We start from the raw sequence: 13,683 nt of genomic DNA, 5'->3' as shown, positions 1-13,683 counted from the left end.
GTGCTGGGATTAAAGGCGTGTGCCACCACCGCCACACTCTTGCTATGGCTCTAATAGCTCTGACCCTGAACACACAGATATCTATGGGATTAAAGGCGAGTGCCACCACCGCCACACTCTTGCTATGGCTCTAATAGCTCTGACTCCCAGACAACTTTATTTATTAACATACAATCAAAATAATAATTCAGTACAATTAGATTACCACCACAGAAACTTTATGACAATCCATACCATTTCTAGTCCTTGTTTTAATTGAAAACATTTGCTGGTACTGCAAACATGATTTCCTAAATCTGAACTAAATCTGGAGAGTGTGAAATCAAATGTTTGTGGAGATATTTGCTTAGGAACTGTAGAGTGTTAATGTGTAACCATCTTAGGGTAGATGATTTCAAGACCTAAAGGTGTGATATTGGCTTTCCAACTAAAACATCTCATCTTATTCTCTCTTTATCTAGGGAAGATTGAATCACAGCTTGATGGGAAAGAAAGTTTGTCTTCAGGGCCTATCAGACAGCACAGTGGTGGAGGCTGTGTATGCAGGCTTGATGGCCTGAGTTCCATCCCGAGACCTGAGGTAGTAAGGAGCAACTCCAGAGAGATGTTTTCTGACCTTCACACATCCGTACTTTGGCATGTGAATATTGTATGCCCACATTCCACATACAATAAATAGATACAATTTTTAAAAGAAAAACTGTCTAACTTTGGAACAGAGTGCAGTCTGACACACATATTAGCCTAATGGTAGAACCACAGGTCAGACTGAAAAGACAAATAGAGCATTGTTTAGTGAAAGTTTAAAAATGCTGGCTCTGGGAACAGCTCAGTGGGTAGAGTCTGCGTGTAGCTTGCCTGAAGCTCTGGGTTCAGTCCCCAGCACCGGGAAAACAGAGGCATGGTGACACATGCCTTTTATCCCGCCGCTCGGCAACGGTGGGAACACGGAGCAAGGTCGTTCTCAGCCACATATTTAGTTGAAAGCAATCTGGGGTACACGAGAAACTGTCTCAAAGCAAAAGAAACTAACAAAAGCAGTAACGGGACTTTGGTGGCTCACTGATGTCTCTCCTAGTTCATCCCTCCATTGCTCAAGGGCTTTTAACCCCAGCCATCTCTCCAGGCCCTATTATTGATTTGGTTAGACAAATTCTCACACTGTAGTTCAGGTTGTCCTGGAAATCAGTGTGTAGTCCAGGCTAGCCTCAAACCTGTAGTAATCTTCCTGCCTCAGCCTTCCAAGTGCTGAGGTCACAGATAATAACCATGATATGTGGCTTATGGCGGTTTTTGTTTGTTTGTTTGTTTGTTTGTTTGTTTGTTTTCTGCTCACTTCATGGAATTTTTCTGGGAACTGGCCACAGTTGCTTTTATAGTAATTTGAGTGCAGCTGGAGTAAGACATTGGCATACAACTGTTTTGCTCTAAAAAGCTTACTCACTTTTAAATGTCTTCATGCATATTTGCTTATTTAATATTTATCTTAGTTTGCCTAAGTGTGCAAATCTTAAACATACAGTTCAAAAAGTATGCCAACAGCAGAACTTTGGATGCTAGTTTATTTATTTATCTGTTTTTGAGATTGGATCTCAAGGGGTCCAGGCTGAGAACAATTCCCTTTGGGGCTAGGATGATCTTAAACTTCCTAATCTCCTGCCTTTACCTCCCAAGTTGTGGGTCACAGGTCCATGTCACCATGTCCACCCTGAGACTCTTGAACTGTCATTAGATAGGGGGAGTTGGATCTCTTTGGGTCTTCTGGATATAAAACATCCACAGGATTGACTGTGGGGAACTAAAAGACTTCACTTGCACATATAACTTTTAGAAGCAGGGTGTCACATGATTGACATCCCACAGGCTGCCTGTTAGTACAAGAATTTAGGAAACTTAGAAACGTTGTACAGAAAGCTAAAATAAGGTTATAGTCAGGAACCTCCCTAGGCCCTTGTAGAATATTATTTTAAGGTGTGTTACTTTTGTTTATGTTGCATTTGTTTAACTCTGTGAAGCTGTGTTGCTGTGCCTGTCTAAAACACCTGGTGGTCTAATAAAGAGCTGAACGGCCAATGGTGGGGCAGGAGAAAAGATGGGCAGGGCTGGCAGGCAGAGAGAATATGTAGAAGGAGAAATCTGGAAGGAAAGAAGGGGCAGTAGCCAGAGAAGGAGGAGGACTCCGGGTCCAGCCACTCAGTTACACACAGAGTAAGAGTAAGATTTACAGAAGGAAGAGAACGGAAAAAGCCCAGAGGCCACAGGTAGATGGGATAATTTAGGTTAAAGAAAGCCTGCAAGAAAAGCCTGGGCAATCATAATTAAGAATAAGCCTCCATGTGTGATTTATTTGGGATCTGGGTGGTGCCCCCCTAAAGAGCAAAGCCAACAATACACCCTGGCAATGTCTGCACCATTTCTCACTCTCTCTGGAGGCTTTGAGTCTTTTTCATAGCTGTTTCTGTTTTTAAGTTTTGGTTCTCAGCATGTGATTCTCTTCCATTCTCTATGCCCTTGTGGTTGAAGTGACTCATGCTAGCAGATGACTGAGGAGAAGAGATCTTGCTCTACACCCTGTGTCTCCAGATAAATATGTCCATATTGCCTAATTAACATTGATTTTGGATACACGGTCTCATGTAACCCAGGCTAGCCTCAAATTTGCCATGTAGCCAAAGATAGCCTGAAGCTCAGGCTCTGCTGTCTCCTGGGTGCTGGGATCCAGGTGCGCACTCCCGTCTTGTGCAGTGTTGGGCTTCGTGCATGCTGGGCAAGCGTGCTGGGTAAGCGTGCGATCACGGAACCGCACCGCTACCCCTGATGACCATGAATAATGAAGTGCCTGTGAGTGAATGAAAGGTGAAAGCAGGTGGGATTAAATAGAATGACCCCCATATAAGTCTTGACCCCGTCAGTGGAGCTGTTTGGGTCGGATTAGGAGGTATGGGCTTGTTGGGGTGGGTGTGGCCTTGCTAGAGTAGGTGTGTCACTGGGGGTGGGCTTTGAGGTTTTAAAAGCCTGTACCAGGCCCACTCTTCTTCTCTCTGCATGCTCCTCGGATCAGATGGAAGCGCTCAGCTACTGCCTCAGGGTCGTGCCTGCCTCCCTGCTGCCAGGCTCCCTGCCAGATGATCATGGACTAATCCTCTGCAACTGTGAGCAAGCCCCTGCTTAAATGCTTCCTGCTATAAGATGCCTTGGTCATGGCGCCTCTTCATAGCAACAGAAGAGTAACTAAGACAGGAGGAAGAAAGGGAAGGAAGAAGGAAGGGGGGAGGAGGAAGGAAGGAAGGAGGAAGGAAGGGAGAAGTGCAATGAATGGTTGTTTGGTGGAGTGGGTGACTTGGGGATCATGAAGAGTATGCCAGAGAGAATCTAGGGGACAAGCAATGGCTTCGACTCTCCGTGTCTGAAGGAGAAAGATACCAGGGCTCAGAGTCAGGGCAAGGCAGGTGAATGGCAACACCAGACAGGCTCCAAGGAGTCAAAATAAAATTGGGAAGCCCAGCATCATGGTCTTGGCTATACAGTGAGTTCAAGGCCAGCTTGGGGTAACTTGAGACCCTATCTCATTAAAACAAAACACACAGAAAGCCCTATAGTTGTCTTTTGGCTCTTCTCTTGGGGGGCATGCCACCTAGCTCCCTAATAAATCACACACAGGGGTTTATTCTTTTTTTTTCGCCCCCAAGATAAAGTTTCTCTGTGTAGCTCTGGCTGTCCTGGAAATCACTCTGTAGACCAGGCTGGCCTCGAAACAGAGATCCACCCACCTTTGCCTCCCAAGTGCTGAGATTAAAGGCGTGCACCACCACCATCCAGCTAATTCTTAATTATCAATGCCTGGCCTCGGCTTGGCTTAGTTTCTTGCCAGCTTTCCTTAACTTATTCTGACTGCCTTTTGCCTCAGGGCTTTTCCCATTCTCTAGCTTCTGTAAATCTTACTCCATGGCTCCCTGTGTAGTAGGGTGGCTGGCCCCTGGAGTCCTCCTCTGGCTGCTAGCTCTCCAATCCCTCTTCCAGATTTCTCCTTCTGTTTGTGCTTTCTGCCTACCAGCCCCACCTATCCTTTCTCCTGCCTCACTATTGGCCAGTTCTTTATTAGACCATCAGGTGTTTTAGACAGGCACAGTAACACAGCTTCACAGAGTTAAACAAATGCATAAAGAAAATATAAAGAAAGGTAACACACCTAAAATATTCTACTACAAAGCTCCCTTCAACTTATAGCTGGGAAATCTGCTGCATCACCATCTCTTGGTTTCATTAACGTCTCACTGATAAGCAGTAGTGCTAATCACTGTTCTCTATATTTATCGACCATCTATATCATTTGTTCAGAATGATGAGTCTGTGTTCATCACCTGACTTCTCTCTCTCTCTCTCTCTCTCTCTCTCTCTCTCTCTCTCTCTCTCTCTCTCTCTCTCTTTTCCTTTGAGACAGGATCCTACTATGAACCTCTGGCTGGTCTGGAATTCACTGTATAGACCACACTGGTCTCAAATCTGTAGCAATCCTCCTGCTTCTGCTTCTGTGGTGCTAAAATTACAGATGTTCATCAGGATGATCAACTTATTTGTGTATGTATTGACTGATTTTGTTTTAAAGTTTTCTGACATTTTTTATTTATTGGGGAGGGAGGGAGAGATGGGGGGGAGGGGAAGGGGCCGGGATGTGCCATGCTGCAGATGTGGGAGCACTTGTACATGTGGAGGTCAGAAGACAACTTTCCCCAGGGATGAACTCATTTCAGCAGCTTTGGTAGTTGTCTCATTTGCTTGATTTACTGTTGTTTTGAGACAGGGTCTCCTGAAGCCCAGGCTTGTTTGGAATTCAATACAGAGCTGAGGGTGACCTTGAACTCCTGATGCTCCCACCTCCACCTCCCAAGTGCTAGGATCATAGTCATTCACCAGTAGGCCTGGCTTTGGAGAGTACTTTTGTAGTATCAGGGAGTCTTTAAAATGTTTATCTACATTGGTTTTCTTTTAACAATCTACCCGAAGAGTTAAGGGATCTTGACCCAGGTGATAAAGCCAGTGTTTTTCCCAGCATCATTTGTAAACTGCAAACGATTCTCAAAGTATTCTAGAAACCATAAGGAGGTAGTTATACTCTTCAACCATTTAAACTATATTTAAACAAAGTTTAATGACAATTAAACTTAATTTATAAATAGTGAGAAAAAATGATTCAAAACTGTCTGTATAGTATTTTTTTCAGCATACTAAACTTCATATGATTTATTTTAAAAGATTACTGATTCCAGATAATTAAAAACCACAAACTGTATGGCAGCAACTATAATACACAGGTTTTATTTTTTTTTAGGGTTTCTTTCATTATCACATAACATTGGAATATAATTTTTAAAAATACAAATGGCATTTATAGCATAAGGCTCTGTGATAGAATCAGCAAATTAAAGATAAACATCAGAAAAAGGTTCTGAAAAGTGAGGCGTGTCCTGTTAGAATTGACTTCTTCCTTTCTAACAGTGACTGATTTACAGATACTAGTAGGTCCAAACAAAAAGTTCTGGAACTCCTAGAAAATAATTAAACTTCAGTAGTAGTTACTAATGAGGTTGGACTATCATGGCAAGCTAACATTTAACCTGTTGGTACCCAATGGCTCCTTTTTAGAGTTTATTACACTTGAAACAATATGGCAGAAATCTCAAAAGTTTACTCATTAAATATAGTTTAATTTTTTTACAGATCTCCTTTTGAAAATTAATTCATATATGCTGCAACTTCAGAAGTTTGAATTCAAACTCAGGTGTGAAGGCAGTAGCCGGGAAAGCCGTATCTGGGTGCTCTGTCTGTTTTCTGTACCAGTCAGTACATGGCTCTCCTGTGATACAACACAAAACGGTGATCCTAAACATATTAAAGTAAAGGCAGAAAATACATTGCTAGTTGAGGCAGATCATGCTAAAATATAATTCACAATGATTAGTTTGTGCATTTATGATGGTTAATAATAGTTTTAATCAATGAAATTAATATAAATTAGATTTGCAGCATTTTTACTGTCTTTTGTACGAAGCATAAGTTGCTTTGAAAAATAAGACTGGAAAAAGTGAATGACTCACTCTTTTCTCTTCATGTTACCCATCCAGCCATATAACTGCAAACAAATCAATACAGTACCAGGATTCTTCACATTAAATGAAGACAAACACAAAGGAAGTAGATAACAGGTGAACTGCCAGTTACCATCAACTCAAGCTTTTTAATAACATGAAGATTACAAGCCAAAATAAACATCTAATTTAAAACTGCTACTCAAGATAACTCGGTTGTCCTTTTACACTTTGAGACTGGTAAGAACTAGATCTTTAAAAACCTGAAGAGGAGTTTGTCAGAGGAGAAAATCCTCCTCTGCTTTAAAACAATTCAACTGGTTAGGATCCACACAACTCTTGCGCTTGCTGGCATGGAAGCAGGTATTCTGTCAGAGAAACAACCCATCTCCCCAGAAGCAGTTTCTTCCAGCCAATGTACACCAATATAAATCTGCTTACCCATGATTGAAACTGCAGTGACCCTCCAAAGAGCAGCTCGGGACACGTCACCCGAAACGATCTTCCAAATCATTGCTAGCTGAACTGCTGCTGGTCATGGTGGTTGGTGGCTGTGCAAAGTTCTGTGGGTTAAAGAAGGGATTTCCCTGCATCCCAAAGGCAGCCTGGCCCATCACATTCACCTGTGTGCCCACTGCTGTGCTGCTCATACCGGGGAGCCTTGAGGAGGTACAAACTGATTCAGCCACTGATTGGGTTTCTGTTGGGAGAGCTGGTTCATGCTAACCTTGGGTTTCTGAGGGCCCAAGAGATTATTAAGGGCAGACCTAAAGAAGTTTTGGTTCCGACTGACCAGCATGTTGAACCCTGAATTCTGAAAGCTCATGTTGGCATTTAGGCCATTTGTCAAATTTCTCTTTGTATTATCAGTTGGTGTAGAAAACATCATGCTGAGGCCCATGGAAGGAATGGACGTGAAGGTACTTGAAGCAGAAAGCTGAGGAGTGCTAACAGTAAGGCTGGTCAAAGAGGTCACGCTGTCCATCAGCCTATCTGTCAAGTTCTTAGTCTGTTTGATGGGTGCCATGGGCGTGTGGACTTGGGGCTTAAGCAGCTGCTGGCTTTTCAGCTTCTGGGCTTGCTCCTGTTCTTTTGCTAATTTCTGTTTTTCTTCAAGTGTAAGTGATGCTCTTTTCTGTTTATTCTGCAGCCCATCTTCTTTATTTTCTGATTCACCACCAGTTAGAACCTCTGCTCCAATGTTGTTGAAGACCTCGTCAGTCTGACTTCCAGCATGTGTAACGTTTGTCTCCTCAGAAGCATTCATTTGATTTCCTATGTCCAAAGACCTCTGCTGCTCCTGCATCACGTGAAGCTGCTCCAGCTTAGGCCTGTGTTCAGACTCCAGTCTGCTCAGCATCTCCTTTATGACAGCAATGAACTGAACTGATTGAGATTAAGGTTGTTTTCAATACTCAGGGGTATGAGATGAGGCAGTACTTTTCCAGCCAGCTGCTCTTTGGTGATTCCCAATTTCTTATGAGTAAAAGTACATTAATAAATAACTATAATTCCCATGAGGACCACAGGCTCCTTAGAGGAAATATGTTGTAAGAAGGGTAGGATATCATCAAGGACAAACCATTCATCCAAATATTCCAAAATCTTTCCTAAACACACTAATAAATTCACACGGACAGCAATGTTTGTAAACAGGTATTTTTAAGTCTTAGAATCAAAGCATTTTTCATGGAAGGGTAGTCTATAAGATTTGCAAAAGTTGGGATGATGTTTAGATAGAGCTCCTGGATCTGAATGGAAGGAGCCTCCAGGGCTCTGTAGACCATGGATAGGACACTGTTCTTTATCTCATGGGGGGGAGTTGTTAGGAGTAAATCCACTTTTTGTAGAAAATTAACAAAATCTGGATTGGCTCCTGCTGTTTAAATACAGGACCAAATTCAGGTAGAATTAATTTGACATATTCTTCTTTGGTACATTCCTCAGCAACCAGTGAAACATTAGGCAAAACAAAGGGGACCATATCCAGGTTTACAAATTCTGAAGTCAAAGTATCCAAAATTCTCTGCATGATGACACGCTTAGACAGCTTTGGTAGAACCTTTGGCAATCCTTTGAACTGTGATTTCTGAAGATTATCTCTTTGGAATAAGGTATCAAAATATTGAAGTGTGACTACACCAACATCACCAAAGGAGGGAATTTTTGTCATTTGATCTGTATCAGTTCTTACAGTTGGAGTTACATTTAGCAAGAGTTTCACATGTTCACCAACTTCCTCAGGTATACTTGTAAGGGAACTAGATCCTAAACGACTCAACTGATCCAGCTGTCTACTGAAACTCTTATAAATATCTTGCTTGTTGACTTCAAATATAGTTTTCCTTTATTAAAGACAGCATACATAACAGTTCCTAAAGAGTACATACACTGGCTGTTTCACAGCTCACGGAGAGGGTGTGTTCAGAAGCCAAGTATTCAGGATTTGGAAGACACAATGATGGTAAGTTTGGGTCCCACTCTTTACAAGGAAACTTGGGCTCTTGCTCAGAAGGATTGCTTAATGACCCACAAAAATCAAAACCCATTATTTTCCAGGCTCCGCTTTTATTCAAAATTATGTTTTCAGGAGCAACCTTTCCACGAACCATTTTCACACTGCTATGCAGAAATGGTGATCGTTCAGAAACCTGAAGCAAGCCGCACTTCGTTTCTGCGTCATAAAGTTTATACTCCTTAATGTCTGGCGATATTGAAGAGGGTAGATTTCCCAGTTACCAAAAACATTGGCTAAACTGGCAAAAACTGCTTCTGTACAAAATGCCAAGCAATCCCTTGACTCTTCTGAAGGATGCTGGACAGTAAGAAGTTGAGGGTGGTGTATGTAGCCTGGTGAGCTGCTGGACTCCTCGTTTTAAAGAATCAATGATTTGATCCTTTTCAAATTTTTGGTATTTATCAATCAGCTTTTTATCAAAGACAAAAACAGCCACTTCCTGTTTTGTTGACTTCTCTGTGCCATTACAAATCTTCCATGCCAGCCCACTGCCGCCACTGGCAATGTGTCGCCCACAGCAACTTCTCCACTAGTGACATCAGCACTCTTCAATTTATTAAGCATGGACACCGTGGCTGCAGTACTTGGGAGTTCAAGTTACCTTGAAGCCCGCTACCTGGAGGGGCGGTGCTGGGGCCCGTCCCTGCCACCGAATGCTTACTCCATCTCCTCTGGCACTCACTCCCATGGCCGCAGAACACTGAGACTGAGGAGTAAAGGGGGAAGGGAGGGAAGGGACCAGGGACGGGGAGGGAGCGTAACAGAGGGGGAAGAGCACCGAAAGACCTGCCTGGTCCGACTGTCTGTATAGTATTGTGCTAAGGTTACAACACTTATGCACAAAAGAGAAACTTAAAGGAAATGTCCCCACATGTAAAAATGAGTGTGTATGTGGGAACTGTATATTATTTTGATTAAGTTTTTCCTAAAGAATTACTGCCTCCCTCAGGTTCTCCCATAAAGGTCTCTAGGGGTTTAAAAGAAAATGGTCCCCAAAGGGAGTGGCACTTTTAGGAGCAGTTACTTTGCTGGAGTAGGTATGGTCTTGTTAGAGAAGTGTGTCACTGTAGGAGTGGGCTTTGAGGTCTCATATTTGCTCAAGCCACTCCAGACTCAGACCACTTCCTGTTGCTAGTGGGTCAAAATGTAAGGACTCTCAGCTCCTTCTCTAGCATCATGTCTGCCTGCATGCTGCCTTGCTTCCCACCATGAGGATAATGGCCTAACTAAACTTCTGACCACAATTAAATGTTTTCCTTAAGAATTGCCATGGTCATGGTGTTTCTTCACAGCAATAGAAACCCTAATAGAAGCTGGTACCGAGGACTGGGGTGTTGTTATGATAGGCTTGACCATAGTTTTGTTTGAAGGAATATGGTCCTTGACACTGTGGATTAGAAAAGCAGTTGAATGTTTTTTTTTTTTTTTGGTTTTTCGAGACAGGGTTTCTCTGTGTAGCTTTGCGCCTTTCCTGGAACTCACTTGGTAGCCTAGGCTGGCCTCGAACTCACAGAGATCCGCCTGGCTCTGCCTCCCGAGTGCTGGGATTAAAGGCGTGCGCCACCACCGCCCGGCGCAGTTGAATGTTTTAAGTGCTGCTTAATGGGCCATCCTAGTAGGAGCCTGGAAGACAGTAGTGCTGAGTGTGCTCTGATGACCTGTGGAGGCCTGCCTGCCTCAAGAGGCTTCAGAGGAGATGAATTTTAGTAAGTTGCTTAGAGGACCTTTTTTTGTGTGTGACATTTTTGGTGAAGAAAGTGACTGCCTTTTGCCCATGTCCAAAGAGTCTGCCTGAGGCAAAAGTGAAGAAATTTGGGTTAATTCCCTTGACAGAGGACATCTCAAAACAGCCTACTATTGACTTTGTTATGTGGTTAGTACAGGTCACTCTTACATAGATTTATAATAAAAAAACAGCAAGAAAATGTAAACTTTGTATAAAAAAAGAGCACCAGGAAGTGGAATGGAGCTAAACCCTGTGTTCAAGGAAATAAACAGATTAAGAAATGGAATAAAGGGAGTGGTAACCTCAGGGCAAGACCTCACCCAGCTAAATTTCCAACTTGAGCAAAGGAATTAAAGAAAAGTTTAGAGCTGGGTGTGGTGGTGCACACCTTTAATCCCAGCACTGGGAAGGAGAGGCAGGTGGGTCTCTGAGTTTGAGGCTAGCCTGGTCTACAGGTCCGGTTCCAGAAGAGCCAAGCTTGAGCAGTGAAGGAAACCATGGAAAAGAAAGCTGGTGAGGATTTCGTTGAGTGAGGGGGCCATGTTCCAGCCTCAGGAACCCGCAGAACTTGGCAGCTTTGGCCATGTCCTTCTGGCTTTAGAGTGAAGAATAGAAGAACGGGGCTATGGAATCGCCCTCCACAGCTGAGGAAAGCTGCTGAGGCCAGGCCTGTGTCAGGGATGTGCCTTCATGGAGGCCCAGAGAAGCCTTTGTGTGAAGCTGTGAAGTTGAAGCCTGGATTACCTTGGAGACCCCAAGATTTTAGAAATGCCACAGTCGTGGGACACCTGCCAAGGAGAGCTGCTAACAGGGAGTGGAACCAGTTCAAGAGAAAGAAGTGTGCTGCAGTCAACAAAGCTGAAAGGAGTTGGAGATCTGAAGAGCGTTTTGACATCAAACTTGGAGATGGAGAGGTTAGAGTTTTGGTCTTGTTTCAGTCCAGTATCTCCTCACTAGGCTCCCTTTCCTCCCTTTTGGAATGGTAATGTATATCCTGTGCCGTTGTATGTTGGAAGTATGTGATCTGCTTTTTCATTTTGATTCTATAGGGGGTTACAGTGAAGAGATTGTATGAGTCTCAGAGACTTTGAACTGAGTACTTTTAAATGATGGTAAACTGTGGGGACTTTTGAAGTTGGACTGAAGGCATTTGGCATTATGATATGGCTATAAGGCTATGGGGGCCAGGGAATGGACTGTGGTGGTTTGAATGAAAATCCCCATAGGCTCATTGTTGGTTAAATGGCTGGCCACCGCTCACAGCGGCCATGCCAGCGGAGGAGAGTGCTGATCGGAAGAATCAGAGGCCATGGTTACCTTTTAGAGCTTTATTGGGAGGGAGAGGGAGAGAGAGGGACACACACACACACACACACACACACACACACACACACACACACAAGGAAGGGGCGGAAAGGAAAGAGAGGAAGGGGGAAGGGGCGCACAGAGGGCCCACCCGCTTTTTAGGCTGATGATGTAATTTAGGACAGAATCCTTACACTCATAGTGACATTACTTGAATAGATTAGGACTTGTGGCCTTGTTAGAGTAGGTGTGGCCTTGTTAGAGGAAGTGTGTCACTAGGGATGGGATTTGAGATTTTAGAAGCTCAAGCCCGGACCAGTGGCTTGCTCTCTTCCTGCTGCCTGCCAATCAGATATAGAACTCTTGGCTCCTTCTCCAGCACCATGTCTGCCTGTGTGCCATCATGCTTCCCATCATGAGAACAGTGGACTAAACCTCTGAAGTGTAAGCCAGCCCCAATTAAACGGTTTCCTTTGTAAGAGTTGCTGTGGTCATGGTTTCTCTTCACAGCAATAACCCTCTAAGACAGAGCTCATTGCCCGAGGTAAGTCCACAACATCTCTGAGGACAGTAGCAATGATCTATGGCATTCTAGTTTGTCTAAAACTCACGTTCGCTACAGCTTCACCTCCCTGTTGGGTGACAGTACTTGTTTTATTTATAGTTACAGTTAACAGAAAGAGCTATTGTTATGTGTTAATGGCAAATGTTTCCATGATGACTTCTAAGAAATCAGGATGTAATTTTACAGCCTGGTGCTTTCAACCAAACACCTCACATTATCTAAAGACAAGCTTGAAAGAGTGCCGTGGTGCACAGGCCCACGCTTATCACATCCCTGAGACTAACAAACCAGAGAAAGGGAGGAGGAGGAGGCGGCTCGCGGGGCCTTCCAGTTACATGCTTGTCATAATCTTGCAAAACTCCTCTTAGGCAATACCCTGTTTGCTCAGAAGGCTGTGCATATAATTGCAAAAATCTGTCAGAATCATGGGATTCTAAAGACATCAATTATTTATGTCAACAAGGAGAGGGGGATGGCTGCATGATCTTGGATCATTAGGAGTGATGTGCTCAGAAGAGAACGCAGTTCTCGAGGGCGGGGAAGCTGCAGGTTACAGGAAAACTGAGCCCCACACTGTAATTTCACCACCCCTCTGTCTGGACTGAAAGATTATATTTTTCATTTCGTGCGCTGCCATGGACATAGTAAGACATTATGTAACTGGGTCTGTCTCCCTGTGTAATAGTCAATAAACAGTTTCAAAAGGTCGATGGCGTTAGTAGTTTGATGTGCAGGGAACTGTTGCATCTCTGGGCATGGCTGGATGCTGTGTTGTGCAACCAACTTGGAACCGACCGGTATTCAAAATTATATTCCAAAAGGGTTTCTATTCAAACCACATGGCCACTGGCTTTGATGACGACTATCTTAAGTGGGCCAAATAGCAGAATCGCTATTTGGACAGTTCCATAGGTATAATGGGAATTTCTCATGTTTTCCTCCCATTTTATTTTTATTTTTCCCTCTAAGATTTCTGAATTAGACCCAGTACTGATGTCAAGTGGGACGGAGAAGTGTGGGTGTGGGGTCTGGGCAGTGTGTGAGCTCCACCTGGTCTTTATAGCCAACCAGGTGTGTAGCAGAGACCTATCTAAAAACAACAAACAAAACCACCCAACCTAACTGAGCACACACACACACACACACACACACACACACACACACACACACACACACACACATGCTCAGCGAGGGTGGGCAAGGAGGAAAGAGGGGACTGGAGGGGAGATTTCTATCTTCTGCAATCCTAGCTGGGCGGACAGGCTGGTTCCTCCACTCTCTCCAGACTCCGATTCCTTACTTGTAAACAGGCGACAGCACCCACGGTCGGATTAGCAGGAAGGCCACAGTTGGCCTCCACGAAGCCCCGTGTTAAGTTTGCCCCTTCAGGCTAGGAATATTTCACCCGTTGGCTTGCTGTTGGCTTGTAACATGCGGCCGGCCTTGGCGACTAGATGTCATAGACATGAACCGGACTCAGAGA

General features: G+C 43.9%; 1 pseudogene; it reads right to left on the bottom strand.

Moving 5' to 3' along the window:
• Positions 1–6,521: 6,521 nt before the first annotated feature.
• LOC107401848 (SCY1-like protein 2 pseudogene) lies at positions 6,522–8,826 on the bottom strand (annotated as a pseudogene).
• Between the last annotated feature and the right edge of the window lie 4,857 nt (positions 8,827–13,683).

The sequence above is a fragment of the Peromyscus maniculatus genome, chromosome 6 (genome assembly GCF_049852395.1).
Source record: "Peromyscus maniculatus bairdii isolate BWxNUB_F1_BW_parent chromosome 6, HU_Pman_BW_mat_3.1, whole genome shotgun sequence".
Lineage (NCBI taxonomy): Eukaryota > Metazoa > Chordata > Mammalia > Rodentia > Cricetidae > Peromyscus > Peromyscus maniculatus.
Note: the sequence above shows the minus strand (reverse complement) of the source record. Positions and strands in the feature narration are given on the sequence as shown.